General features: G+C 40.8%; 1 protein-coding gene across 13 annotated transcripts in view; it reads left to right on the top strand.

The window, feature by feature from the left end:
- Positions 1 to 8606: 8606 nt before the first annotated feature.
- NCOA6 (nuclear receptor coactivator 6) overlaps positions 8607 to 27133 on the top strand; it is a 96366-nt gene continuing 77839 nt past the window's right edge. For 2 of the 13 annotated variants that reach the window (XM_070801542.1, XM_070801537.1), the window contains exon 1: positions 8607 to 8801. The gene's annotated coding sequence lies outside the window, so the exon portion shown is untranslated. Of the gene's footprint in view, positions 8802 to 11447; positions 26524 to 27133 lie in introns of those variants that run through there. The other 11 variants (XM_070801545.1, XM_070801544.1, XM_070801549.1 and 8 more) reach the window with 9 other exon arrangements.

The raw sequence follows: 27133 nt of genomic DNA, 5'->3' as shown, positions 1-27133 counted from the left end.
ATGAATATTTTCTTAAGTGTCTACTCTGTGCCATACACTGCCTGACGCACTGGGAACACTGATGAGGAAGACAGACAAGGTTTGCCTGGACGTTATTTTCTCAATTATTTTTACTTTATTCAGGTTTTACTCTCTTGATCTACCATCAGTTCAGTTCAGTCGCTCAGTCACGTCCGACTCTTTGCAACCCCATGAACTACAGCATGTCAGGCCTCCCTGTCCATCACCAACTCCCGGAGCTTGCTCAAACTCATGTCCATGGAGTCAGTGATGCCATCCAACCATCTCATCCTCTGTCGTCCCCTTCTCCTCCTGCCCTCAATCTTTCCCATCATCGGGGTCTTTTCAAATGACTCAGCTCTTCGCATCAGGTGGCCAAAGTATTGGAGTTTCAGCTTCAAAATCAGTCCTTCCAATGAACACCCAGGACTGATCTCCTTTAGCATGGACTGGTTGGATCTCCTTGCAGTCCAAGGGACTCTCAACAGTCTTCTCCAATACCACAGTTCAAAATAGAAAGCATAAATTTACTTCATACTGAGAAGCTAACTTTAGCTGACTATGAAATAAAGAAAAAATAAACTTGGAAATTTAAAGAATTTTTAAGATATTCTCTCCAACCTAAAATAACTCCAGGATATACCCATTTACTTCTTAAGTTGGGTATTTTAGGTATTTCCTTCATATCTTAGTTAAGATACGAAGCTTCCTGACTTCAAAACTTACTATACAACAAAGTTACAGGAATCAAAACACTGTGCTACCGGCAGGAGGATGAATACATCAATGGAATAGAATTGAGAGTTCAGAAATAAACCCATCTACCTATGATCAATCTATCTTGACTTTTCACAAGGATGCCGAGATCATTCAATGGAAAAAAAATAGGCTCTTCAACAAACTATGCTAATACAACTAAATATTGACTGACAAAAGAATGAAGTTTGGCCCTTAACTCACATCATATACATAAAATAACTCATAGTGTATCAAAGAGCTAAATGTAAGACCTAAAACTATAAAACTCTCAGAAAGAAACACTGAAGTAAATCTTCATGACTTTGGATCTATGACAAACAAAAGCACAAACAACGGAAGAAAAAAGTAGGTAAACTAAACCATCAAAATTTAAAATTTTTGCCCATCAAAGGACACTTATCAAAAGAGTGAAAAGACAACCCCCAAAATGAAAAAGATGTTTGCAACCAAATACCTGATAAAGGGGACTTCCCTGGTGGTTTAGTAGCTAAGATTCTGTGCTCCCAGTGCAGAGGGCTTGGGTTTGATCCCTGGTCAGGGAACTAGCGGCCTCCCTGATAGCTCAGTTGGTAAAGAATCCGCCTGCAATGCAGGAGACCCCGGTTTGATCCCTGGGTTGGGAAGATCCCCTGGAGAAGGGAAAGGCTACCCACTCCAGTATCCTCGCCTGGAGAATTCCATGGACTGTATAGTCCATGGAGTCAAAGAGTTGCACACGACTGAGCGACTTTTCACCTCACAGGAAACTAGATCCCACATGCTATAACTAAGACCTGGTTCAGCTCACTTCAGTTCAGTCACTCAGTCGTGTCTGACTCTTTGCGACCCCATGGACTGCAGCATGCTAGGCTTCCCTGTCTATCACCAACTCCCAGAGTTTACTCAAACTCACGTCCATAGAGTCGGTGATGCCATCCAACCATCTTATCCTTCTCCTCTTGCCTTCAATCCTTTCCAGCATCAGAGTCTTTTCCAATGAGTCAGTTCTTCACATCAGATGGCCAAAGTATTGGCGTTTCAGCTTCAGCATCAGTCCTTCCAATGAATTTTCAGGACTGATTTCCTTTAGGATTGACTGGTTTGACCTCCATGCGGTCCTAGGGACTCTCAAGAGTCTTCTCCAACACCACAGTTCAAAAGCATAAATTCTTTGGTGGTTAGCTTTCTTTATGGCCCAACTATCACATGCATACATGACTACTGGAAAAACAAGAGCTTTGACTAGACAGACCTTTGTCAGCAAAGTAATGTCTGCTTTGTAATATGCTGTCTAGGTCTGTCATAGCTTTCCTTCCAAGGAGCAAGCATCTTTTAATTTCATGGCTGCAGTCACCATCTGCAGTGATTTTGGAGCCCAAGAAAAGTCTGTCACTGTTTCCATTGTTTTTCCATCTATTTGCCATGAAGTGATGGGACTGGATGCCATGATCTTCATTTTTTGAGCATTGAGTTTTAAGCCAGCTATTTCACTCTCCACTTTGATTTTCATCAAGAGGCTCTTTAGTTCCTCTTCACTTTCTGCCATAAGGATGATGTCATCTGCATATCTGAGGTAACTGATATTTCTCCTGGACTGAGCAATCATAGTCCTAGGTATAAATCTAGCAAAAATTATACATGTGTTTACTCAAATACATAGGCAAGAAGGTTCAGAGTAGTACTATTAAAAGTTGACCTACAGTGAAAACTGAAATGCTCATCATCAGTAGAAGGGATAAATTGTGCCAAATTAAAATAAGGAACTGTATGTAGCAATGAAATGGAACCAACTACAACCACCTGCAACAATATAGAAGAATCTCAAAAGCACAAAATTGAGCAAAAGAAGGCAGACTCAAAAGAGCACATTTTATATGCTTCCATTTACATAAAATTTAATACCTGATAAACCTAATCTATGAAGTTAAAAGTCAGAATACTATTTACCCTCAGAGGTGTGGAAAAGGAGAACAAACGAGGTTTTGTGGGGCTCGAATGTTCTGTTTCTTGATTTGGATGTTAGTTGGACATCCGGTCCCATCACTTCATGAGAAATAGATGGGGAAACAGTGGAAACAGTGGCAGACTTTATTTTGGAGGGCTCCAAAATCACTGCAGATGGTGACTGCCCCCATGAAATTAAAAGACACTTACTCCTTGGAAGGAAAGTTATGACCAGTCTAGACCCATATTAAAAAGCAGAGACATTACTTTGCCAACAAAGCTCCGTCTAATCAAAGCTATGGTTTTTCCAATAGTCAACTATGGATGTGAGAGTTGGACTATAAAGAAAGCCAAGCACTGAAGAATTGATGCTTTTGAATTGCAGTGTTGAAGAAGACTTTTGAGAGTCCCCTGGACAGCAAGGAGATCCAACCAGTCCATCCTCAAGGAGATCAGTCCTGAGTGTTCACTGGAAGGACTGATGTTGAAGCTGAAACTCCAATACTTTGGCCACCTGATGCATAGAACTGACTCATTGGAAAAGACACTGATGCTTGGAAAGATTGAAGGCGGGAGGAAAAGGGGACAACAGAGGATGGAGGTGGTTGGATGGCATCACCAACTCAATGGATAAGAGTTTGGGTAAACTCCAGGAGTTGGTGATCGATAGGGAGGCCTGACATGCTGCAGTCCACGGGTTGCAAAGAGTAGGACATGACTGAGTGACTGAACTGAACTGAACTGGACATGTGTGTTCATTTTGTGAAAAATCATCAGGCTTTACACTTATGAGTTGTGTATTTTCATGTCTTTATGTTATATGCTAATATAATGTTTAAAATTTTCAGAATATTTTTGAAATCAGGTTTTATAAGTCCTAGAATATTTCTCCTTTTTTTTTGTATCTTCTTGATACTCTTTCATTTTTTTCGATTGTGTATTCTACTTTTCAAAATTTTTATCCCTCTTCAAGACACTTTATTTCCTATTGTCTGAAAACTGAATTGATTTCGTAATAATAAGGCACATTACTGCCATCTACTGGTAAATTACCACAATAAAGGTTTACATTACAGTGTGTACCAGTGAGTGGCATCCACTTACATGTGATATCCTCCAGTAAGACACAACTTGCTTAACCAAATGTGATAACCTTGCCATTTGGCACCATCGTGATGAATCCCACAGACAGTAGCATGTTGATGCTCTCTAGTAGGTTTTAGTCTTTTTTTTTTTTTCTGTTTGATGTTGTTCTTAAAGACATGGTTCTAGTGTTCACTATCAGTCTTACCACTGCAAAGCTTAAGCCCATTGGACAAACATGAAAATAGATGTTCAAAAAATGCCGATCAAAGTAAGTCAGAAAGAGAAAAACAAATATCCTACATTAACACATATATACATGGTGGTTGTGGTTTGGTCGCTAAGTCGTGTCCGACCCTTGCGACTGCATGGACTATGTAGCCTACCGGGCTCCTCTGTCCATGGAATTCTCCAGGCAAGAATACTGGAGTGGGTTGCCATTTCCTTCTCCAGGGTACCTTTCCGACCCAGGAATTGAACCCAAGTCTCCTGCATTGCAGGCAGATTCTTGACCGACTGAGGTACGAGGGAAGCCCTAACACATATATATGGAATCTAATAAAATGGTACTGATGAACTTATTTGTAGGGCAAAAGTAGAGATGCAGACATAAAGAACAGACTTGTGGTCACAGAGTGGGAAGGAGAGAATGGGACAAACTGAGAGATTGGCACTGACATATATACACTACAAAGTGTAAATAGATACCTGGTGGGAAGCTGCTGTATAACAAAGGGAGCTCAGCTCCCGGCTCTGTGATGACCTAGCTGGGTGGGATGGTGGGGTGGGAGGGAGGCTCAAAAGGGAGGGCAGATATGTATACTTATAGCTGATTCATGTAGTTGTACAGCAGAAACTAACACAACATTGTAAAACAACTATCCTCCAATTTAAAAAAAAAGCCAAATTGTTCACCTCAAAGAATAATTGATTTGCTTTCTCTTTACCTATTGGACTTCCTTGGTGGATCAAACAGTAAAGAATCTGTCTGCAGTGCAGGAGACCCAGTTTTGATCCCTGGGTCAGGAAGATCCCCTGGAAAAGGAAATGGCAATCCACTTCAGTATTCTTGGCTGGAATTCCATGGACAGAGCAGCCTGGCAGCCAACATACAGTCCATGGGTCACAAAGAATTGCATACGACTGAGAAGGTAACGGCAACCCACTCCACTACTCTTGCCTGGAAAATCCCATGGACAGAGGGGCCTAGTGGGCCTCAGTCCATGGGGTCGCTAGGAGTCAGACACGACTGAGCGACTTCACTTTATTTTTTCACTTTCATGCATTGGAGAAGGAAATGGCAACCCCCTCCAGTGTTCTTGCCTGGAGAATCCCAGGGACGGTGGAGCCTTGTGGGCTGCCGTCTATGGGGTCGCACAGAGTCGGACACGACTGAAGCGACTTAGCAGCAGCAGCAGAGCATCTGACACTTTCTCTTTATCTAAATCTGAATCCAGAACAGTCCTGGATATCTCAGGGCTGCTTTTCTTGCTCAAAGAATTCTATGAAACAGCCTGATAACCTCTTCAGCGGCCTCAGGTAGTCTGTTGCTTATTGAGGCTATCATAAGTGCTAGTCACTGTTCTAAACATTTTGTATCTACTAATTCATTTTGAAGTGAAGTGGAAGTGAAGTGATGCTTTTGAACTGTGGTGTTGGAGAAGACTCTTGAGAGTCCCTTGGACTGCAAGGAGATCCAACTAGTTCATCCTAAAAGAAATCAGTCCTGAATATTCATTGGAAGGACTGATGCTGAAGCTGAAACTCCTATACTTTGGCCACCTGATGTGAAGAACTGCCTCATTGGAAAAGACCCTGATGCTGGGAAAGATTGAAGGCAAGAGGAGAAGGAGACGACAGAGGATGAGATGGTTGGATGGCATCACCAACGCTATGGACACGAGTTTGAGTAAGCTCTGGGGGTTGGTGATGGACAGGGAAGCCTGGCATGGTGCAGTCCATGGGGTCGCAAAGAATCAGACACGACTGAGCGAATGAACTGGACTGAACTGAAAGTCACTCAGTTGTGTCTGACTCTTTGCGAGCCCATGGACTGTAGCCCACCAGGCTCCTCTGTTCGTGGGATTCTCCAGGCAAGAATACTGGAGCGGGTAGCCGTTCCGTTCGCCAAGGGATCTTCCCCACCCAGGGATTGAACCTGGGTCTCCTGCATTGCAGGCAGATTCTTTAGTGTCTGATCCTGTAAGGTACCCTTATTATCTGCACCTTACAGATGAGGCAATTGTAGCACAAAAATGTTAAGTTATATTACAGGCTATGATACTACAAAAATAGAGTTTATAGTCTTTTGGGAACAAAAACCATGTAAGGATTTAAAAACAAAGGGAAAAAGTACTTCGGACCCTGTGGGACGAGTCATTTTTCTCCTTTTGGTCCAAGTTGTATCATCCTTAAGATAAGAACTCCAGATTTACCTGAAGTCACACAGCTAATAGGGGCTTCCCTTGTCGCTTAGTCAGTGAAGAATCTGCCTGCGATGCAGGAGACCCGGGTTTGATTCCTGGGTCAGAAAGATCCCCTGGAGAAGGAAATGGCAACCCACTCCAATATTCTTGCTGGGAAATCCTACGGACAGAGGAGCCTGGAAGGCTACAAAGAGCCGAACACGACTGAGCCACCAACAGTTTCAGCTTTCTTTTTCAGGGTCCTCCTATGGAGAATCACATAGTAGTTGGTCTTTGGTGACTGACAAGGCTAATGTTACATTGTATGTGTATGCTGCATTTTGTTTATCCATTCATCTGACAGATATACAGCCTGCTTCTACCTTTTGGCTATAGTGAATAATGCTGCTGTGAACATGAGTGTACAAATATCTGTTTAAGTCCCTGCTTCTACTTTGTTGGGGTAAATATCCAGAAGTAGTATTTCTGGATCAGATGGTAATTCTATATTTAACTTTTTGAAGTTAAAATGATAACTGTGGTGGTAAACAGGAATACAGGTAAAAATGTACCAGGTGTACACTTAAGATGTTTGCATTTTCCTGTATGTAAATCATACTCCATTTTCTAAAAGAATAAAAAGCTTAAAATTTTTTTTCCAGGCTCTTGTAAACCCTCTTGGTGTTAATTTCTTGGGCTCAAGTGTCCAAGGTGCCCTTTTGGCTGCCTGTGGTTCTCTTTTATTTTTCTCTGCCCTTTAGGGTCCACCACCATTCTCAGGATTCACACACAACAAATATTTACTGGACATATGCTCTGTGCCAGGCCCTGTACTATGTGCTGAGAAAACGGTGGTAAACAAGATGGATAAACTCTCCCTCCTAATGAGGTCACCAGCCTCGAGAAGACAGGTGATAAACGACCTAATGAGTCCTATTGAGAACAAGCAAGAGAACTTGCCTAAAGAATCCTCAGAGAAGGTGTCCTTGGGGTAGTGATGTTTGAGCAGGGATCCGAAGGCTGACAAATTATCTAATGAGGAGGGGGAGCACACCAGATGGACCGATCAGCATGTGCAAGGATCCTAAGAAGGAAGGAAGTACAGAATGTGGAGATCAATGTACTTACAGTCCAGAGAGAGTTAGAGTGCTAGGAGATAAGCCTGGCGATATGGGAAGGGCAAGAGTGAGACATCTATTTGGCCTTTATCATAAGAGCACTGCTGCTGCTGCTACTGCTAAGTCGCTTCAGTCGTGTCCGACTTTGTGCAACCCCACAGACGGCAGCCCACTAGGCTCCCCCGTCACTGGGATTCTCCAGGCAAGAATACTGGAGTGGGTTGCCGTTTCCTTCTCCAATGCATGAAAGTGAAAAGTGAAAGTGAAGTCGCTCAGTCCTGTCCGACTCTTAGCGACCCCATGGACTGCAGCCTACCAGGCTCCTCTGTCCATGGGATTTTCCAGGCAAGAGTACTGGAGTGGGGTGCCATTGCCTTCTCCATTATGAACCATCAAATAGTTTTAAATAGAGGAGAGACATGATCAGATTTTTGACTTAGAAATATTGCTCTGACAGCAGGGTGGAGAATAGGTTGGAGGGGAGCCAGGGAGAATGTGGACTGGCCTTAGAGGGCTACTGCACCACTCCAAGCACATAGTGTGTGCTCAATAAATATATTGGTGGAATGAAACGACTCTGATTTTTCTTAGATGAGACCAATATGCCTGAGCTGTATAATCAGCTAAGAATCCCCTGCTTATCTATCTAACAGGATGCTTGTAATAGACCCTTAACTCCCATTTCACAGATGAGGAAGTTGAAGTTGAGACAAAGGAAAATTACACAGCTATCGAGAGTGAAAGCCAGATCTGAATCCAGGCCTTTAGGACAGGCATCAAGCCCAGTGCTTGGGAGGCCTCCCTACATTTAGGAAGAGGGGGAAAGGGCCACACTCTCTTGTACCCACTGAGTCTGCTAGTGTCACAGTGATGGGACTTACAGGCAGACATCAGTAATAAAGGCTAAAGATGATCTTTATCATCATTAGCATTATTAGATACTATGTATCAGGCACTGTGCCAAGGGCTTTCCATGCTTTCCCTAATTTCCTCTTTGCAAAGACTATTATTATATCCATATCTCAGGTGCATAAACTGAGGATTGGAGAGTTGACTTGCCCAAGAACACTCAGCTTAGAGGGTTCCCATACGGCTGTGCAGTGACTCCAAGATGGGAGCAGCAGCCACTGGCAATATTACAGCTCCAGGAGACAAACAATCTCATATCCCGGCTCCGAGCTCTGCACCCAACCGAGCTGGCGCGCGCTCGGCCCCGCGCGCTCGGGGACGTTTGGTCACGTGGCCAAGGCCCCGCCCCCGCCCTGCCCCGCCCTCTCCCGCGCTCCCACCCTCTCTCCCTCCCTCCCCCTCCCTCCCCGACCCGGTCCGGCCCATCCCCCTCCCCGCCGGCTCCCTGAGGCCCAGCCGGGTCGGGCTGCGGGCGGCCGGGCGCCGACGGCCGGATAGACGGGCGCACGCGAGGACGGACCGACAGACACACGGAGGGCCGCGGGCACGCACGGCCCGGGCCGGTGCTCCGAGGCCCGCCCGGGAGGGCCGGGGCCGCGCTCAGGTGAGCTGACGGCGACGCGGGCCCGTAAGGGGTGGGCCCGCCGGGCGTCCGCGGTGCCGGCCCGGCTGGCTCCGCGGGAAGGAGGCGCCGCCCGGGCCCGACGCGGGAAAATGGCGCCGGCGGACCGTGGAGCACGGCCCCTGTGCGGTCCCGGCCCGTAGCCGCCCCGCCCGCCCGCCGCGCTCGTGTCCCCGTCGCCATGTTGGGGAGCGGGCCCGGGGCCTGCGGGCGCGGGCGCTGGGGACCGCTGGGGGCCCGGCAGTGGTGGGGAGGGTGCGGGACTCGGTGTCCGGGAGCTGAGGGAGTGCTGAGCCGGCCGGGGTCTGCACGGGGTGGCGCTCCAGGCCTGAGGAACTGGAGGGAGTCGGACGTGGGGTCGTGGCCGGGGTCGCCGAGAAGGGTCGCTGGATCCAAACTGGATCGGGACCGGGATCCGTGGGGCTTGGGGAGCAGGAACTGGAGCTGGGTTAGGTCGTGGTCCATGTTCAGGACCCCAGGCCGGCAGGGCGCGGCGGGGCGTGGGATTTGAGCCCAGGCTGTCAGGGCTGGGACAGTTCTTTGCGGGGGGCGGGGTGGTGGTGGTGAAAGGGTTGATTGGAAATGGGTCCCTTTCGGTACAGAGGCGAATATCAGACTGGTCTAGTCGTTAGAGTTGCGGAGCAAGTCCGTGTAACTCCCAAGGGACTGAGGACGTATGTGCCCCCAGGATCCTGCACTCCGCATTGGCAAGAGCAACAGAAAAAGTAAGGCTTTGATGAAGAAGAGAGAGAAGGGGGATTGAGGTTTGGGTGCAGGAGCTGGCCAGCAAAAGAATGCAGAGTGGAACTGGTTGGCAAGAAGAGAGAGAGCCTTCATCAACTTAGGGAGTTTGTGTGTGTGTCTTTAAAAGGAGGGACCCGGCTGTTTGTGGGCGGTGACCCAAGGTGTCTTCCTAGGAAGGGGACAGCCCACTGTTTTTTAAGAGCAGTGTCACCTGGGGAGGTCATCAGAAAGGCGTTATTGAAGCCGTGAGAATGGTAAAGGATTAAATGTGTGAAAACTGCAAAGGCCTTAGATCTTGTAGTGATTTCAGATTATGTAGTTATTTTAGCTGAGACTCAGAAAAGTAAAGTTGACTTCTCAAGATCTAACCAGTAAATGGCAGAAGTAGTACTAGAACTCAGGCCTGTTGCCTCCTTATTCAACACAACCGCCTTAGAGGAATTTGCCAGGCGGGCGAAAAGTATTAAAATGTCAAGTATGGCAGCATATATCAAAGAACTACTAAGTAAGTTCTTTTTGTATTGAGTTTGTCAGTACAAAAACTGAGGGGGATAGGAGAAAAGTATAGATAACTAGCTATTTGGTAATCTCTAGTGTACTTCTGTTTGTGCGAAGAAGTTATCTTCAGAATCTTTTTGACTTGTATCTTTAAATAGAGTCTTAAGAGATGCTCCTTCTTTGCTAGGTGTTTACTGTACAGCAAAGGGACACAAAAAGCCTGAAAGGTAACAGTGAACAATGGATCTCTATCATGACTGTAATTAAAATTCGATCATGATAGAAGAGTTCAAAGTCCCCATGGGCTATGAGAGAATTCTCAGTTTTGTTAGAGTTGTCCCAGGGCCCCGTATAATCAAAAAAGACTTTCAGCAAAAAGGTTATGAAGATGTTCATCAGATCAGATCAGATCAGTCGCTCGCTCAGTCGTGTCCAACTCTTTGCGACCCCATGAATCGCAGCACGCCAGGCCTCCCTGTCCATCACCAACTCCCGGAGTTCACTCAGACTCAGTCCATTGAGTCAGTGATGCCATCCAGCCACCTCATCCTCTGTCGTCCCCTTCTCCTCTTGTCCCCAATCCTTACCAGCATCAGAGTCTTTTCCAATGAGTCAACTCTTCACGTGAGGTGGCCAAAATACTGGAGTTTCAGCTTTAGCATCATTCCTTCCAAAGAAATCCCAGGGCTGATCTCCTTCAGAATGGACTGGTTGGATCTCCTTGCAGTCCAAGGGACTCTCAAAAGTCTTCTCCAACACCACAGTTCAGAAGCATCAGTTCTTCAGCGCTCAGCCTTCTTCACAGTCCAACTGTCACATCCATACATGACCACAGGAAAAACCATAGCCGTGACTAGACGAACCTTTGTTGGCAAAGTAATGTCTCTGCTTTTGAATATGCTGTCTAGGTTGGTCATAACTTTCCTTCCAAGGAGTAAGCGTCTTTTAATTTCATGGCTGCAGTCACCATCTGCAGTGATTTTGGAGCCCAGAAAAATAAAGTCTGACACTGTTTCCACTGTTTGCCCATCTATTTCCCATAAAGTGGTGGGACCGGATGCCATGATCTTCGTTTTCTGAATGTTGAGCTTTAAGCCAACTTTTTCACTCTCCACTTTCACCTTCATCAAGAGGCTTTTGAGTTCCTCTTCACTTTCTGCCATAAGGGTGGTGTCATCTGAATATCTGAGGTTATTGATATTTCTCCTGGCAATCTTGATTCCAGCTTGTGTTTCTTCCAGTCCAGCGTTTCTCATGATGTACTCTGCATATAAGTTAAATAAACAGGGTGACAATATACAGCCTTGACGTACTCCTTTTCCTATTTGGAACCAGTCTGTTGTTCCATGTCCAGTTCTAACTGTTGCTTCCTGACCTGCATACAAATTTCTCAGGAGGCAGATCAGGTGGTCTGGTATTCCCATCTCTTTCAGAATTTTCCACAGTTGATTGTGATCCACACAGTCAAAGGCTTTGGCATAGTTAATAAAGCAGAAATAGATGTTTTTCTGGAACTCTCTTGCTTTTTCCATGATCCAGCGGATGTTGGCAATTTGATCTCTGGTTCCTCTGCCTTTTCTAAAACCAGCTTGAACATCAGGAAGTTCATGGTTCACATATTGCTGAAGCCTGGCTTGGAGAATTTTGAACATTACTTTACTAGCGTGTGAGATGAGTGCATAGCAATGATATTTTTAATATATGTTTAGTATCCTTATTCAGCAACATGATTCATTTGTTTTGGGTCTATCTAATGCAGGAAAGCCTCATCTTGTCTGTACCATGGGCCCCTTTTTTGTTGTTCAGTCACTAAGTTGTGTCCATCTCTTTGCCACCCCATGGACTGCAGCATTCCAGGCTTCCCTGTCCTTCATTATCTCCCAGAGTTTCTCAGATTCCTGTACAATGTGTTGATGATGCCATCCAACCATCTCATCCACTGTCGCCCTCTTCTCCCCCTGCCCTCAAATCTTTCCCAGCATCAGGGTCTTTTCCAGTGAGTTAGCTCTTGGCATTAGGTGTCCAAAGGATTGGAGCTTCAACATCAGTCTTTCCAGTGAATGTTCAGGATTGATTTCCTTTAGGATTGACTGGTTTAATCTCCTTGCACTCAAAGGGTCTCTCCAGAGTCTTTTCCAGTACCACAGTTGGAAAGCATCAATTCTTCGGTGCTCAGGCTTCCTTTCGGTCCAACTCTCTCTGTACATGACTACTGGAAAAACTATAGCTTTGACTAGATGGACCTTTGTTGGCAGTCTAGCAAAGCTTATGGATCCCTTTCAGAATAATATTTTTAATTGCATAAAACAAAATACATGGGGTTATAGAGAAACCAATTGTATTGAAATGCAGTTACTGCAATATACAAATTGTGATGTAATATAGATATACTTCTTTATCAGCAAATTAAGAAATTAGATCTAGTGGTGGGTCTGATAATTATATCAAATGAACATAATTCTTTAAGATATCTGCAATAACTATAATATGATATAAAGATATCTGTGATTACAGTAGTAGAATCACAGATCTGCTAATACAAGAATGGCTTACTGCCTATGTTCATATTTGAATAAAATGGTAACTTCAATTAGAAGTTAGTGAAAATAAAGTAATTTTTTTCCTGTCCAAGTTCACAGCCCCTCCCCCCCTTCCCCCGGAATTCTGTCTGTGAACTCCCATCTGTGAATCCCAGGTTAAGGAACCACAAAGGATGACTTCCATTCAACAGACATTTACTGTTCGCTGAGACATCTATTTATATCATCCATTATGATAGGCTGTGAGGAGTCACAGGTCTTTAAGGCAGGATAGGGTCTTTTCACTTTGGATATTCAGTCCCATGAGAGAAGTGAACATGTCAGTAGTGACCGTTCAGGATGTTAAATGCCAAAGGAGAACTGTCAGGTTCTTAGGACACAGGTAGGCAAGTCTCTGCTCTAGGATCAGGGAAGGCTTTGGAAATAAGTGAGACTTGAGATGTGTCCTGAAGGGTAAAAGAGTTTGCCAGATGCAGAAGAGAGAAGAGCTTTCACGCAAGGACATACATTTTCAGGGAATGTAATTGAACGTGTCTGCAGCATAGTGTGTGTGTGTGAAAGAGTGGTTGGAGATGAGACTGCGAAGGTTGTTTGGAACCTGGGTTGAAGGACCTTGCTAAGGAATTTGGACTGAATCCTTGGCTTTTAGAGAGGCATTCAAGGCTTTCAAGGAGTGGAGTTACGATGAGGTTTAATTTTTAGGAGATAAATGAATGTGTTTTGGAGGGAGGATGGATTGGAGAGCAGAAAAGAAGTAATGAGGGAATGAGGGCCTGAACCAAGGCAGAAGCTGGGCACGTTGAATAGAGTTAGAATTTTCAAGTGTTGATATAATTACATTGTGAGTGATGAGCAAGAAGGGGAATTTTTTAGATTTCTAGTTTGGGGTGGCAGTCAAAGAGGTTTAAAAAAGGAGTGAAAGGAAAATGAGCGTGGATTGCTGCAGATAATAAGGAAAAAGGTTTTTTTTTGTAGAATAATACTTTTGGAAGCCAGTGCACAGCTGTCAAGTGTGATGTCGTTTATTGCTTAAGAAAATCATGTGTCAATAGACTGGGAAAGTATTCCTAGAGTAGGGAAATCATAACTATCAATGTCAGGTCTTGGCAGACTGTGGCCCATGCATCAAATCTGTTCCACCACCTGTTTATGTAAATAAAGTTTTATTGCAACATCGGCACACTCATTTACATATTGCTTTTGTCTGCTTTCATACTAGCAATGGCAGGTTAAATAGTTGTGACAGAGAATATATAGCTCACAAAATTGAAAATATTTACTTTCTGGCCCTTTACCAAAGATATTTGCCAGTTCCTGATCTGTGTGTCTGAATGTTGGACATTAAACTTCTGATTTACCATCCAGTTCTTACGTGATGAAGAATAACCATCTTGGCACCGTCTTTCTGGCCGGATTCCCCATGCTCTGTGTATCTGCAGCATGACATAGATCCCTGAATATTTTATATTGGTCAGTGGTGCCATGGTTTACTGTTTTGGGGTCCACTGTGTGACAACCGGTTCTTGCCAGGTTTTTACAGTTTTACAGACCTTCCTGGGGCCTGTTTTGTCATTTTTTTCTATTGGGTTGTCTTTTTCAAAAGATTTCCTCATATTTTTTGATTATTAATCCTTTTGTTGATTATATGTATTGCAGATATCATTTCCTGGTTTGTTGCTAATGTTTTTATATCTCTTTAAGTTGTTAAAAAGTTTTGAATTTTAATCAAGTTTATCTTTTTCTCTCCCAAGATTTTGAAGCTATTCTTTATATTATCTTTTTGCTTTTATGTTTAGATCTCTTATCTGGAATTGACATGTGTGTGTGGTGTGAGGTAGAGTCATTTCATTTTTTCTGATGTACAATTAATTATCCCAGCATCATTTATTGAATGGTACTCTTTCTTCATACTGTGAGCTCTTTTTGGTGAAATCTATTGAAGGCCCTGTTTCCAGCTCCATTGTTTGTGAATTGTGTACCTTGGACACGTTGCATAACCGCTTTGTGCCTTGGTTTTCCAATCTTTAAAATAAGGAAAAGAGAGTTGTTGTGAGGATTAAGGAAGCTAATTCTTATAACATGTAGAACAGAGTGGCATCTAGAAAATGCTCAATAATGTTAGCTATTACTTATTATTTAGCATTGTTCATTTATGATTCCTAGGCAAGAGTGGAAGCTCAGTATGCTCGACTCAGTTGTAGATTTTATTCAGTTTTCAGATTGAAAGAGAATGGCTGAGATGCTAAGTATTTCAGGAGATGCTTCCAGGTGGCTGCTTAATTTTAGCTGCTGCCTTAGACTATCTGCTGGAGTGGAACTCCTCCCTGTAGTTCTTTGCAGTTTTTAGTACTCTCTTGTTTTGTTCATTTACTTTATCCCCTACAGGCATTTGGTTTTCTAGTTCTGACTTTATCAAAGTTTTATATATTACTTCTCCCAAACTAATAAGGGACATATCGAGATATTGTCAGGATGGCCAGAAACTGACAGATGAGTTTGCTGCTGCTGCTGCTAAGTCGCTTCGGTTGTGTCAGACTCTGTGCGACCCCATAGACGGCAGCCCACTAGGCTCCTCTGTCCCTGGGATTCTCCAGGCAAGAATACTGGAGTAGGTTGCCATTTCCTTCTCCAATGCATGAAAGTGAAAAGTCAAAGTGAAGTTGTTCAGTCGTGCCCGACTCTTAGTGACCCCATGGACTGCAGCCTACCAGGCTCCTCCGTCCATGGGATTTTCCAGGCAAGAGTATTGGAGTGAGTTGCCATTGCCTTCTCCATAGATGAGTCTGGGGGCAGGTAAAAACTAAATTCCATTTTAAGATTGAGTCATTCTTAGTCATAATGAATAAATTGATCATTGAAGTTAAAAAAGATGAGATGAAATTCAAATCATTGAATATTTAGGCATCTACTATGTGCTGGATACTATATTAGAAATTACCACATTGGTAATAGAAAATAGCTGACCAGCTTTATGAAATACTACAGAAGAGATCTTTTTACTTGTGATAGGGAGCTGTTTTCCAAGAGAGCATTTATTTGGATGACAGAGAGGAAATACAGGCATTTATTTATTTGTCAGCAAATTGAACCCTATCATGTACACTGGTCTAGAACTCTGCAGAATACAAGGATAAATTTAGCCAGGATTTGTGTCATGTGGAGTGTATATATAATGTGTTATGGAGCTGGGCTATCGGAGGATGGTACCTGAAAGAGAAGACCTTTTAAGCAGGATTGCCAAAAATGTTTAGGATCTTACAACTTGAAGATGAGACAGTATTTTTCCAGGCTGAGGGAAAGCATGAATGTAGAGATGGGTGTTTAAGAGATAGTAAAGAGTCTAGTTTGATTGGAGAACAGGATTGTCACAGGAATGTTGTTAAAGTTGAGGCTGGAAGTGGAGATTGAACAACAGTAATAATAGTAGAAGTAGCTCTCATTTTTCGCATGCATACCATTTGCCAGATAATGTGCCAGGCATTTTACAAGCGGCATTTCATTTTATCCTCACAGTAACCCTTTGAGATAGGCACTAATTTTTAATCCCCTTTTTGTAGATAAGGAAACTGAGAAATAGAACTAACAATTGATAGAGAATGAGTCTAGGCAGTCATTTCCAAAGCCTGTGTTCTTAATCTCTGCATACTATACATAGAAGGCTTTGAATTCTCTTAGAATTGATTAAGTAATGGGAAGTCATCAAAAGTGCTTGGCTATGCAGTGACATAATGAAATCTGTACATTGGGAAAGTAAGCCTGGTCATAAAATACAGGAGCAGCAAGGTGAGAAAGGAGAGAGATGGAGGTAGTTTCCTCTTCCTTCCTCACCAAATTGGTTGTTCCTTAAGGGCTGGGACTATATCTCTCCTTTCCTTCAGCTCTGGTGTCTACTTACTGTGTTGTCTGTCGCATTTATTTATTTTTTAAAAATTTATAATCTTTTTCTACTTTACCTTGTTCTAAAAAGGAGCTCATTGAACATTTGCTGAGTTAATTAATAAATGACTAGAGGTATATATAGATATGTACATAAAGAGAATACTATGGTTTTGTTAGAGGGAGTAAATGCAGCCTTATAATTTGGTGATAGACTATATTTTATATAGAGAGCCTACAAAGTGAAAGGCCAGAACTGCTTTTTTAACTTGTGAAGAATTGTATATTCTGTTTCAGTTAGAATATTAACACTCAGTTAATGTTAGCTATGTCAGTTAAAAACCCAAACTCATAGAAACAAAAGAGTAGAATGGTGGTTGTTGGAGCCAGGAGATGGGAGAAATGGGGGAGATTTGATCAACGGGTATAAACTTACAAGGTGAATAAGTTCTAGGAGTCTGACGTACAGCATGGTGACTATAATTAATAGTACTGTGGTATATATTTGAAAGCTGCTAAGAGAATAGATCTTAAATGTTTTTACCATACACATAAAAAATGGTAATTATGTGAGGTGATGGTATGTTAACTAACCTTATTATAATAGTCATTTCTCAATATATATTTGCATCCATCTCATTGTACTTCTTAAACCTATACAATATTGTATATCAATTATATCTCAACCTGGGAGAAAAACTACGTCAGTCTTAATAATATTAATGATCACCAAATTCAGAGGGTATTCATATTTTAAATAGGTATTTGGTTTGTATTTAGCATTAATCAGCTGCAAGTCCTCCCATACACAAAGAGGCAACAAAAATTGCCAAAAACCAGCTCCTTTACTGATATTGAACCTGTTGAATATTAGTACATTTATGTATATTTTCTTAAGACCAGACTGCAGTCTCACTCAGGAAGAAATAACTGGTTGCAAATTTGTGAATCAGATGCCTGTTTTGGATTTTACTCAGGGAAATTGGTCAAAAGATTAAGTCCCTTGCCATAAATTTAAATGTGACATGGAAGTAAGGCTGTGTTCTTTCTATCAAATACAGACTTAAAAATTCAAACATTTTGGAGAAATTCAAAGACACAGGTTAACTACCAAATACCAGTAAAAGTAGGAAGATATTAAGTAAACCAGCATTTGACTAGATCAATTACAAATCAATAACATTCTTTTCCATTGTGGATATCAGCCATCAGTAGAATGTACATATACATGCATGCACATATCTAAGTGTAATATATATTGATATAATTAACATAAGTACGTTTGGATCTAGGACCGCTTCCTAAAGAAAATGAATCTTCATCTGAGGTTTTGTGTAACTCTTCAGTATATATGGGGATAACTCATTCAGACGTTTTACAATCAGAATGATTATGTATTGAGAAAAAGTTAATTATGAAAGTCAGTATATGCTGACTACCTACCACTGTTGAGGTCTGTATATAGTTGATTTGTTAGCTCCTGCCTTTTAGGAAACAAATTGATCTGGGGAAGTGATGTGAACATAAATAAAAGAGGGGAAAGTGTGTTTTAAATGAAATAGTAAGTGCTATGGGAACTCAGGAGAGATTACTTCTACTTGAAGAATCAGGGACCGCTTCATAGCAAAGGTAGTGTATTTGTTTCCTAGGGCTGCCATAACAAACTGCCACAAACTGGGTGACTTAAAACAAAAAAAATTTATTCTCTCACAGTTCTTGAGGCTAGAACCTGAATGCAAGGTGTCAATGGGGCTGTGCTCCCTCTGAGACTTGGAGTAGAATTCTTCCCCTTGCCTCTTCCTGCTGCTAAGTTGCTTCAGTTATGTCCGACTCTGTGCGACCCCATAGATGGCAGCCCACCAGGCTCCCCCGTCCCTGGGATTCTCCAGGCAAGAACACTGGAGTGGGTTTCCATTTCCTTCTCCAGTGCATGAAAGTGAAAAGTGAAAGTGAAGTCGCTCAGTCATGTCCGACTCTTAGCGACCCCATGGACTGCAACCTACCAGGCTCCTCCATCCATGGGATTTTCCAGGCAAGAGTACTGGAGTGGGGTGCCATTGCCTTCTCCATTACCTCTTCCTAGCTTCCATCAATTCTTGACATTTCTTGGTTTGCGGCTACTTCACTCCAGTTTCTGTCTCTGTTGTCACATAGCATTCTACCTTTGTGCCTCTGTATCCAGATTTCTCTCTTATAAGGGCACTAGTCATATCGGATTGGGGGTCTACCCCATCTTAACTAATTGCATCTGTAGTGATTCCAAATCAGGTTACATTCTATGGTACTCAGGGTTAGGATTTTAAATCTCTTTGGGGAGATGAGATTTCAACTTAAAACAGGTGGCATGATACAGAAATATTAAAATTTGCTAATTAAATGGAAGAGTAAAACTAGAATGAACTGAGTTAAGGAAAGAAGAACTAAGGGAATGATGGACATAGTAGATTGTAAGGAATATTTGGGAAATGAGATAAAGAAGTCTGGTTTGCTGGTGTACTGAGGAGTTGTGAGAAGATGAAGGCAGAGTAAATGCATTGAGGTCCTAGATACCACATCTCAGATATTTGAGTGCTGCTGAGTGGGTAGTGTGTGGGAGCAGGATAGCCCTTGCAGAGTTTTGAAACGGTGGATAACTAATTCAGACTTTGGATAATTAATTCAAGCTTTAGGGAGATTTCTGCGATCAGGTGAACTTGGATAAACAAATAGTTAGTGACTTAACACACTCAGTCTCCCTCATTTGCCCATGCCAGTAACTTTGCACTAGGACAGTCCAGAAATTCCTCATAGGCAGAAAACACCACCACAGCACACGAGGATTTTACTAGCCTCTTGATCAGTCACCTGTGGGCATTGATACACAGCTGCATTTTTAGGGTCTCTATTCTATTCAGAAGCCTCTCTTTGGATTTATAATCATGTTGTTATTCATTTTTCCTTCAGAATCACTGATTTTCCATCCTATTTTTTGCCTCTTGATTTTTCTCTGAACCATTTTCAGTTTCTTTCCATGTCTTTTAAAAACATCTGACTAATGGAAAGAACTGAGGAAGATTCTGTACTATCCAAGCCAGTGATATTCTTTTCTGTATCCTTACAATGATAGTTCTGTTGACTTTTGTCCACAGTAGGACTGTGGACATTAAATTATGACTATTCATTCAAATTGTGGTCAACAGCCGTGCTCAGGTGCATTTCCTTCTTTGTGCCCAGGCATTTCTTCCTGGTTCTGTATTTGCATCGCACATATTTTCTCTAATAGCATGTGTCTTCATGACATTTTAAAAATTATGTTTAAATATTACAAACAAACATAACTTCCTAGTCATCATATGCATACAGTCTTTTCATATAGTTTTTTATAGTCTTTCATTTGGCATTATATTGATAAACTTTTCTACATGTCAACATAGTCATCATTTTTAATGAATCTGCAGTAAAGTTTAAATACTCTCTGGTTATTTGGCATTTGGATGATTTCCAGTTTGTTTTTATTTTTTATTTGCAATTCTAAATTATACCACTGACCTGATGTGAAGAGTTGACTCATTGGAAAAGACCTTGATGCTGGGAGGGATTAGGGGCAGGAGGAGAAGGGGACGACAGAGGATGAGATGGCTGGATGGCATCACTGACTCGATGGACGTGAGTCTGGGTGAACTCCGGGAGTTGGTGATGGACAGGGAGGCCTGGTGTGCTGCAATTCATGGGGTCGCGAAGAGTCGGACACGACTGAGCAACTGAACTGAACTGAACTGAACAGCTTTTTATCCTCCCCCCCATTTTTTTCTTAGACTATATTTCCTAAAATAATTCAGTTCGGTCTAAGGATATCACTTTTTCGCTATATTGTTCGATTATTCTTTAGTAAACTACCAGTTTATACAGTTCTACTATAGTTAACAGTAGATTTTATCATTTTTTTCTTCTACTGTAATAGTGATTGAGGCCTCCCTGATGACTCAGTGGGTAAAGAATCCACCTGCAATGCAGGAGACACGGATTTGATCCCTGTATGAGGAAGATCCCTGGAGGAGGGCATGGCAACCCACTCCAGTATTCTTGCCTGGAGAATTCCATGGACTGAGGAGCCTGACAGGCTACAGTCCAAAGGGTTGCAAAGAGTTGGACAAAACTGAGCAACTAAGCAGGCTTACACACGTAATAGTGATATATCACAGTTTTGTGGGATTTTTGATATTTTAAATGTTTTATTATGAAAAAAATTTCAAACATTCCCAAAAGACCCTTCCAGAAATAGTTCAATGAACAATTCAGTATGTTGCCATACATTTACTAATATACTTCTTAGGTTAAACCTTTTTAAAATAAAGACATCATAATAGTATGCCTTTAAATACTTTAGCATGCATCTCTCACAAATAAGAACATTTTCCTACATTATTGCAACACCATTATCACAGGGAACAAAATTATCAATAATTCCTTAATGTTTCAAACATTAAGTTTCTATTTGTTTCTCCAGTTGTTTCTATAATGACTTTTACAACTGACTTATTTGAAGTGGAATCAATTTAAGAACTATGCATTGTATTTGTATTTGTTATTTTTGTAGTCTTTTTTTTAAAAAATCTGAAGCAATTCCCATTTCTTATCTGCTCTCTCACCTCCCCCTACCCTCCAAGGCATTGATTTGTCGAGACCTGAGCATTTTTCTTGTTTGTCCCACATCCTGAATATGCCTGTTTGTTTTCTTTGTGGCATTTAACTTGTTCCTTGTATTTTCCTCAACTGGAAGGTTTAAGACGTGATTAGATTGTAGCCTAACATTTTGACAAAAATATTTAATACATTTTTTTACATCGCATCATATCACGAGGTGCATAAATGTCTGGTTTTCCCCTGTTGATGTTAACTTTTATCATAGGGTTAAGATTGTAACTGCCAGATCTCTCCTGTGAAGTTGTGTTTTTTTTTTCTTTTGTGAGTAGAAAATGTGTTTTTTATTTTTATCATTGATGAGTATTTTTTAGTCTTGAGCTAGTTTTTCATTCGTTTGACCGTTTGTTCAGTGTAGATTTGATACTTTCCTTTTAAGTTTGTACTGTGCATTTAAAAATTTTATATAGTGTAACAAAGAATGATGCGTTATAAAAGATAAATTTCAAGTTTTAAGGTATAGCTTAAGTCAAATATAATTTAACCAAGAAAAACCTTACAGATTGCAGATATATATACAGTAGGGGACATTTCTTTGACAGAATCCTGTGATGTTTGCTTTTTAAAAATCATTGTAAGCAGGCAAAACTAAGAAGCGTAAAGCTCTGGAATAAAACAATTTCTTTTTCTTTTTGAAAGAGAGTTAAGTCCTGAATTCACAAGTTGTTTTACAAACCCAGCCCCCAAACACTCAGAATTTATTTTTGTTTCTTGTACTCTTGAGTTTTTCATTTGGCTGTCTTTATCAACTTCGCCAGTTCTTTATCAGCTTTAAATAGCTATTCTGTGTATTTGGGGTCTTAACCCCTTTTTTGTCACATGGTGCAGATATATTATCCCGGTCTCTCAGTTGGCTTTTGACTTTGTGGTTTGTTCGACATATAGACTGTTTTAATTATCTAATCATGTCTGTCAGTCTTTTTCTTTATGATTTCTAGGTTCATGTCTTGGTCACCACCATTCCACTGAAGTTAATAATTCTAATTTTTTTTTCTATATTTTTGTCTTGTTAATTTTTAATTTTGTATTTCTCATTTTTGCAACTTGGGCAAAAATTTCTTTGTTGTTTAATATAGATGAGCCTGTTTATTGTGCTATTGAATTTCTTCTCTTGATCAAAACTTCTTTCTTCATTGTTTAGGGATATAATTATTTTAAACAATCTCTCTTGATTTTGAAGAAATGCTTTTCTGGTTTTTCCAAGTCAATTTGGATGCTGTACCTGTGTTTGAAAATAATAGTGTATTCATCTAATAACAATTCTGTCTGCAGGTTTGTCAAGTATATTCTGGGTCATCAATTATGATGAAATGGTAGCTACAGAACTCGAAAGCTGATCTAAGGACTTCAGTGTTTGATTTTTAAAAGAACGTGACAATTATAAGGGTATAAAGCAAAAAAAAAAAAAAGGCCTGACAAAACTGTCTTTGAATACATTTTACTCTCCTTTCTGTGGGTTCCTCATCTGCAGATTCAACCAGCCAGAGATTGAAAGCATTATCCAGAAAGTTCTGAAAGGCAAGACTTGAATTTCTCAGGACTGGAAACTATTTACCTTGTATTTACAACTGTTTTGACAACTGTTCACATATCAGTTACATTGTGTTAGGTATTATAGGTAATCTAAAGATGATTTCTAGTATGTGGATCAGATGTGCTGTTATATGCAAATACTACATCATTTTATATGAGGGACTTGAGCATCTGTGGATGTTGGTTTTGAGGGGATGGTCCTGGAGTCAATCCCTCATGGATACTGAGGGATGGTTGTATGCTAAGATAGTGGAGAAAAAGAAACACTGGCAGACTCTTAGAATGATGGTCTAAGGACTTTTTGTAATTTAGAGCCCAGATTTCATGATTTAACAGTTTCTTGTTAGAAACTTAATAGAGAAAGAAAGCCATTGTTCTCTAAAAGTTGTTTTCCAACACTTTCTTAAGGCAGGGCAACGTTCATTATCATTATATAACATACTTTGCTGCTGCTTTTAAAATGAAGTATTTCTTTTGAAAGAAGTGTCATACATGAAATGAAAGACTTCCCTCCTACTGAGAAGCTTTGGACAAATTATTTACTTGGGCCTTAATTTTTTTTGTGTGTTCCATGAGGGTATTGGACCTGGGGCCCTCTGATGTTGCTCAGAATCTTGTCAAGTTATGTTTAGGGATTTTTTTTTTTTTAATTATTACTTCCTACATTGTAAGATTTGGTCAACATTTCAGTGTCATTTGTATATTACAGCATGGATTAAAAGACTAGAATTTTTTTTTTGGCCTCGAGGCAGGCAGGATCTTAGTTTCCCAACCAGGGATCGGATTCATGCCCCCTGCTTTGGAAGTGTAGAAGCTTAACCACTGGACCACCAGGGAAATCCTCTTGCACAGTTTTCTGACTGAAGCTTTATTCTGAATGAAAGAATGTAGTGGTTCACTATTAGAACATGATGTATAGTGTAGTTTTTTTCTAAATTTTACTTTATCCTCTTACCATGGTATCTAACAAGATGGGAAAACTCTCGTTGAGCCTCTGACTTACTCTGCTGATGATGCTCAATTAAAATTATTAACTACAGTTGACCTTTGAACAACATGGTCTGACTGTGCCAATCCACTTATATGCAGATTTTGTTCAGTAAATACCTACTGCAGTGCTACACATCCATAGTTGGTAGAATCCATGAATGTAAAACCACAAATATGGAGGGCTGACTGTAAACTTATACTCAGATTTTTGAATGCTCCTGGGACCAGAGCACCTAACTCCTGAGCTGTTCAAGGGTCAACTGTATGTATCTGTGTTAGTTTAGGGATTTCAGATTTTGTATTTCACATATTTTTCCCACAAATATTTATTTTATTATGAGGCTTCATAATTACACATATGTTGCATCTGTTCTTTTATGAATACGAAATATAAGAAAAATGAAAAGACTTGGAGGTAAAGATTGTATTTCACAAATTTATCTTTTGTTTCTTATACTATTAATAAAATGTCAGGATTGAAATTTAGATTTAATGTTAATATTCCCTAATCTCTTCAGTCGTCTATTATGCCTACAAAGAGCAAACCAGGAAGTTTATGGTAGTGAAACGCCTGTCTCCTCAGCAGGAGTTTTGTTCATTTTTTCAGGGCACTGCGTTTCTGTGATTTGACTGGAGGTTTACGTAAGTTTTCCCTTGGGAGCCCTGGACTGAGGAACAGGAAACATGTAAGAGTTTTTATAAGAATCTTATGAAATGATGTAAGGAGGATAGAATTGGATCTTACACTAGTTGTGCCATGGCAAATTGTCTTTGACAGTTTATATTTAACTGTGTATTAATACAATTTTAAAAATGCCTTATCTTGAAACATTGAAGGCTATGTGGTTTAAAGGCCAACTTAACTTTTAAAGCGGTAGAGGTGTAATATCCAGACGTAGGCATTCATGAAAATCTTATTTAAATTATCCATTCCACAATTTTTTTGTTTCTTATATAGTAACTTCAGGAGCAGGAATCTATTTAGCAGAGAGCCTGGTGCATAGTAGGTGATTGGTAAAGGAAGGTTGAACAAATGCATCCGTTGAAAGTATTCAAATTATAATAGATAGAAATTATGAAAAAAAAATTACGAGGGACTTCTTTACACATATATTTTCCGTTTAAAAAACTGTCTTGTGTTCTTTAAGTCTGAAATGATTTCAGAACGTAAAGTTTAACTCATGCAAAAAAAGTCTAATGGTGATGGTGGTGGTAAAGTAGTGAGGATATTGTCTATATTATTTGCATCTAGACAACAAACCTAGGAGATTTGTATTTTACACAAGCTGAAGAATATACTTGTGTTTGGAGAAGGAAGTGGCATCCACCCCAGTACTCTTGCCTGGAAAATCCTGTGGACAGAGGAGCCTGGTAGTCTACAGTCCATGGGGTCTCACAGAGCTGGACGCGCCTGAGCGACTTCACTTTCATGAGGCAGATGACCTAGGAATTCTAGGATTCTTATTTTACAAAGCTACTTAAAACATTTGAGTAGCGAGATTATTTGTTAAAGTGAAACCATGTGTTTGTTGTTGTGTGTGCATGTTTGGTCATGTCTGATTCTGCGATCCCGTGGACTATAACCTGCCAGATTTCTCTGTCCATAGTATTTTCCATGTTAGAATACTGGAGTGGGTTGCCATTTCCTACTCCAGGGGTATAAATACTCCTTGAGTTTTTTTAAACCTAGAAGGAACCTGTAATCCTCTGTAGTTCTAGCTTAGTGATCCATCCTCTCACTTTATAATTTAGGAATCATAGGGCTTCCCAGGTGGCACAGTGGTAAAGAATCCACTTGCCAGTGCAAGAGGTGCAGGAGACACGGGTTCTCTCCCTGGGTCAGGAAGATCCCCTGGAAGAGGAAATGGCAACCCACTCCAGTATTCTTGCGTGGGAATTTCCATAGACAGAGGAGCCTGGCCATGGGGTCACAAGGATTCAGATGTGATTGAGCACACACAGGCACAGAGAGCTTGCACCCTGCCCCAATTCGCAGAACTTTATGGGAAGGTCACAACTAGAACTTGGAGCACACTCATCCTGCCATGCTCAACCTAGCTCTTTTTTCATTCTGTTACCCTGTGTTTCACAGTTGTGAACCCAGGACATCTGTTTTCCATTTGTTTACTTGTTTGTTTTTTGCAGTTGTCATTTGTAATAATTTTTTTTCAGAGAATAAGTAGGAAAGTAAATGTTAAATTTAAAAGTTGAATATTATTAGCTTATTGACAGTTTTACAACAGAACGAGTAGGAAAATGACTTGAAGGACTAAGTCAGTAGCTAACTACATATGTGACCTAGGGCAAATGTTGTAACCTCTGTGAGACTGTATCTGCTACCTTCTTAATTAGAATCCTTCAGGGCTTCTGCCCAGAACAAATATATCTGGTTTTTCTTTGTTATTGTTTTTTTTTTTTTTTAATATTTGTCACTGAAAGTATAACACAATACAAAGTGTACAGGTCGTAACGATAGTGAATTATAAAATGAACATACTGGTATACCCATTGCTGTTGTATTTCGAAAAAGCTTCCTTGGTGATCATAATAAGCTTTCCTTTAAAAGAAATCACTGGACTTGTGGCTATAGGTAATCTCATGTTTTTTACAACTCTTTCTAGACTGAAATTAGCAGAAACGGGGTAGAGAGAAGGAATTTGTCCAGTCACAAAAATTTGCTTTGAATAGGTTTATTTTGATTATATTAAGTCTTGTCTTTCTGATGTTTCTCTTCTTCCTCTTTGCCCTTTTTCCTTTCTGTCTAGGTCCTGGATGGAATGGAGAGGGCTCCTACTCAGCCTCTAACTATCTTTTCTGAGAGTGGTCAGAGAGTTCTTAAACAGGTCTGTTGATTCTGTAGTATACAAATCCAAGTTTGAGTTATAAAATATTTGTTTTCAACCTAAACGAAGGATTGAATTAAGAAGTAGCTTTTTTAAAAAAGAAGCCATTTTGATCTCAATGTCCGCAGGGTATTTACTTTAGCAAGCTGCATTTGGCATGTGGATTGGACCCAAAGTGACTCAGTTAAATAAGATCTGCTTACTAGAAAAGCAATTGTCATGTCTTTATCAGTTATGTTGATTATATATTATATGGCAGACTCTTTGTTGGCTTCTGGAAAATACCAGGAAAAGATGAAAAAGTGAGTATCTCATTTGTCTGTGATTCTGGTGGAGAATGGAGGCATGGAAAAATCCAAGAAGGAAAATAATTATTTGGCTCTGTTTCTAATATTCTTAGAATTCATAACACTGGGGAAAACAATCACAGCTACCTTTACCTTGCAAATCTGTCATTCAGGGAAGGGCAAGTATATACAGGTTTTTTTCTTTTCTGTTTTTCTTTCTTTTACCTCACTCTGTGTCACCATGAATGAACTTTATCATTATTTAGACAGATAAAAACTCAAGCTTAGTGATTTTCCAAACTTGTCTTTACACTGGAATCTCC

This window comes from Bos indicus, chromosome 13 (assembly GCF_029378745.1).
Source record: "Bos indicus isolate NIAB-ARS_2022 breed Sahiwal x Tharparkar chromosome 13, NIAB-ARS_B.indTharparkar_mat_pri_1.0, whole genome shotgun sequence".
NCBI lineage: Eukaryota > Metazoa > Chordata > Mammalia > Artiodactyla > Bovidae > Bos > Bos indicus.
This window is presented reverse-complemented; position numbering and strand designations above follow the sequence as displayed.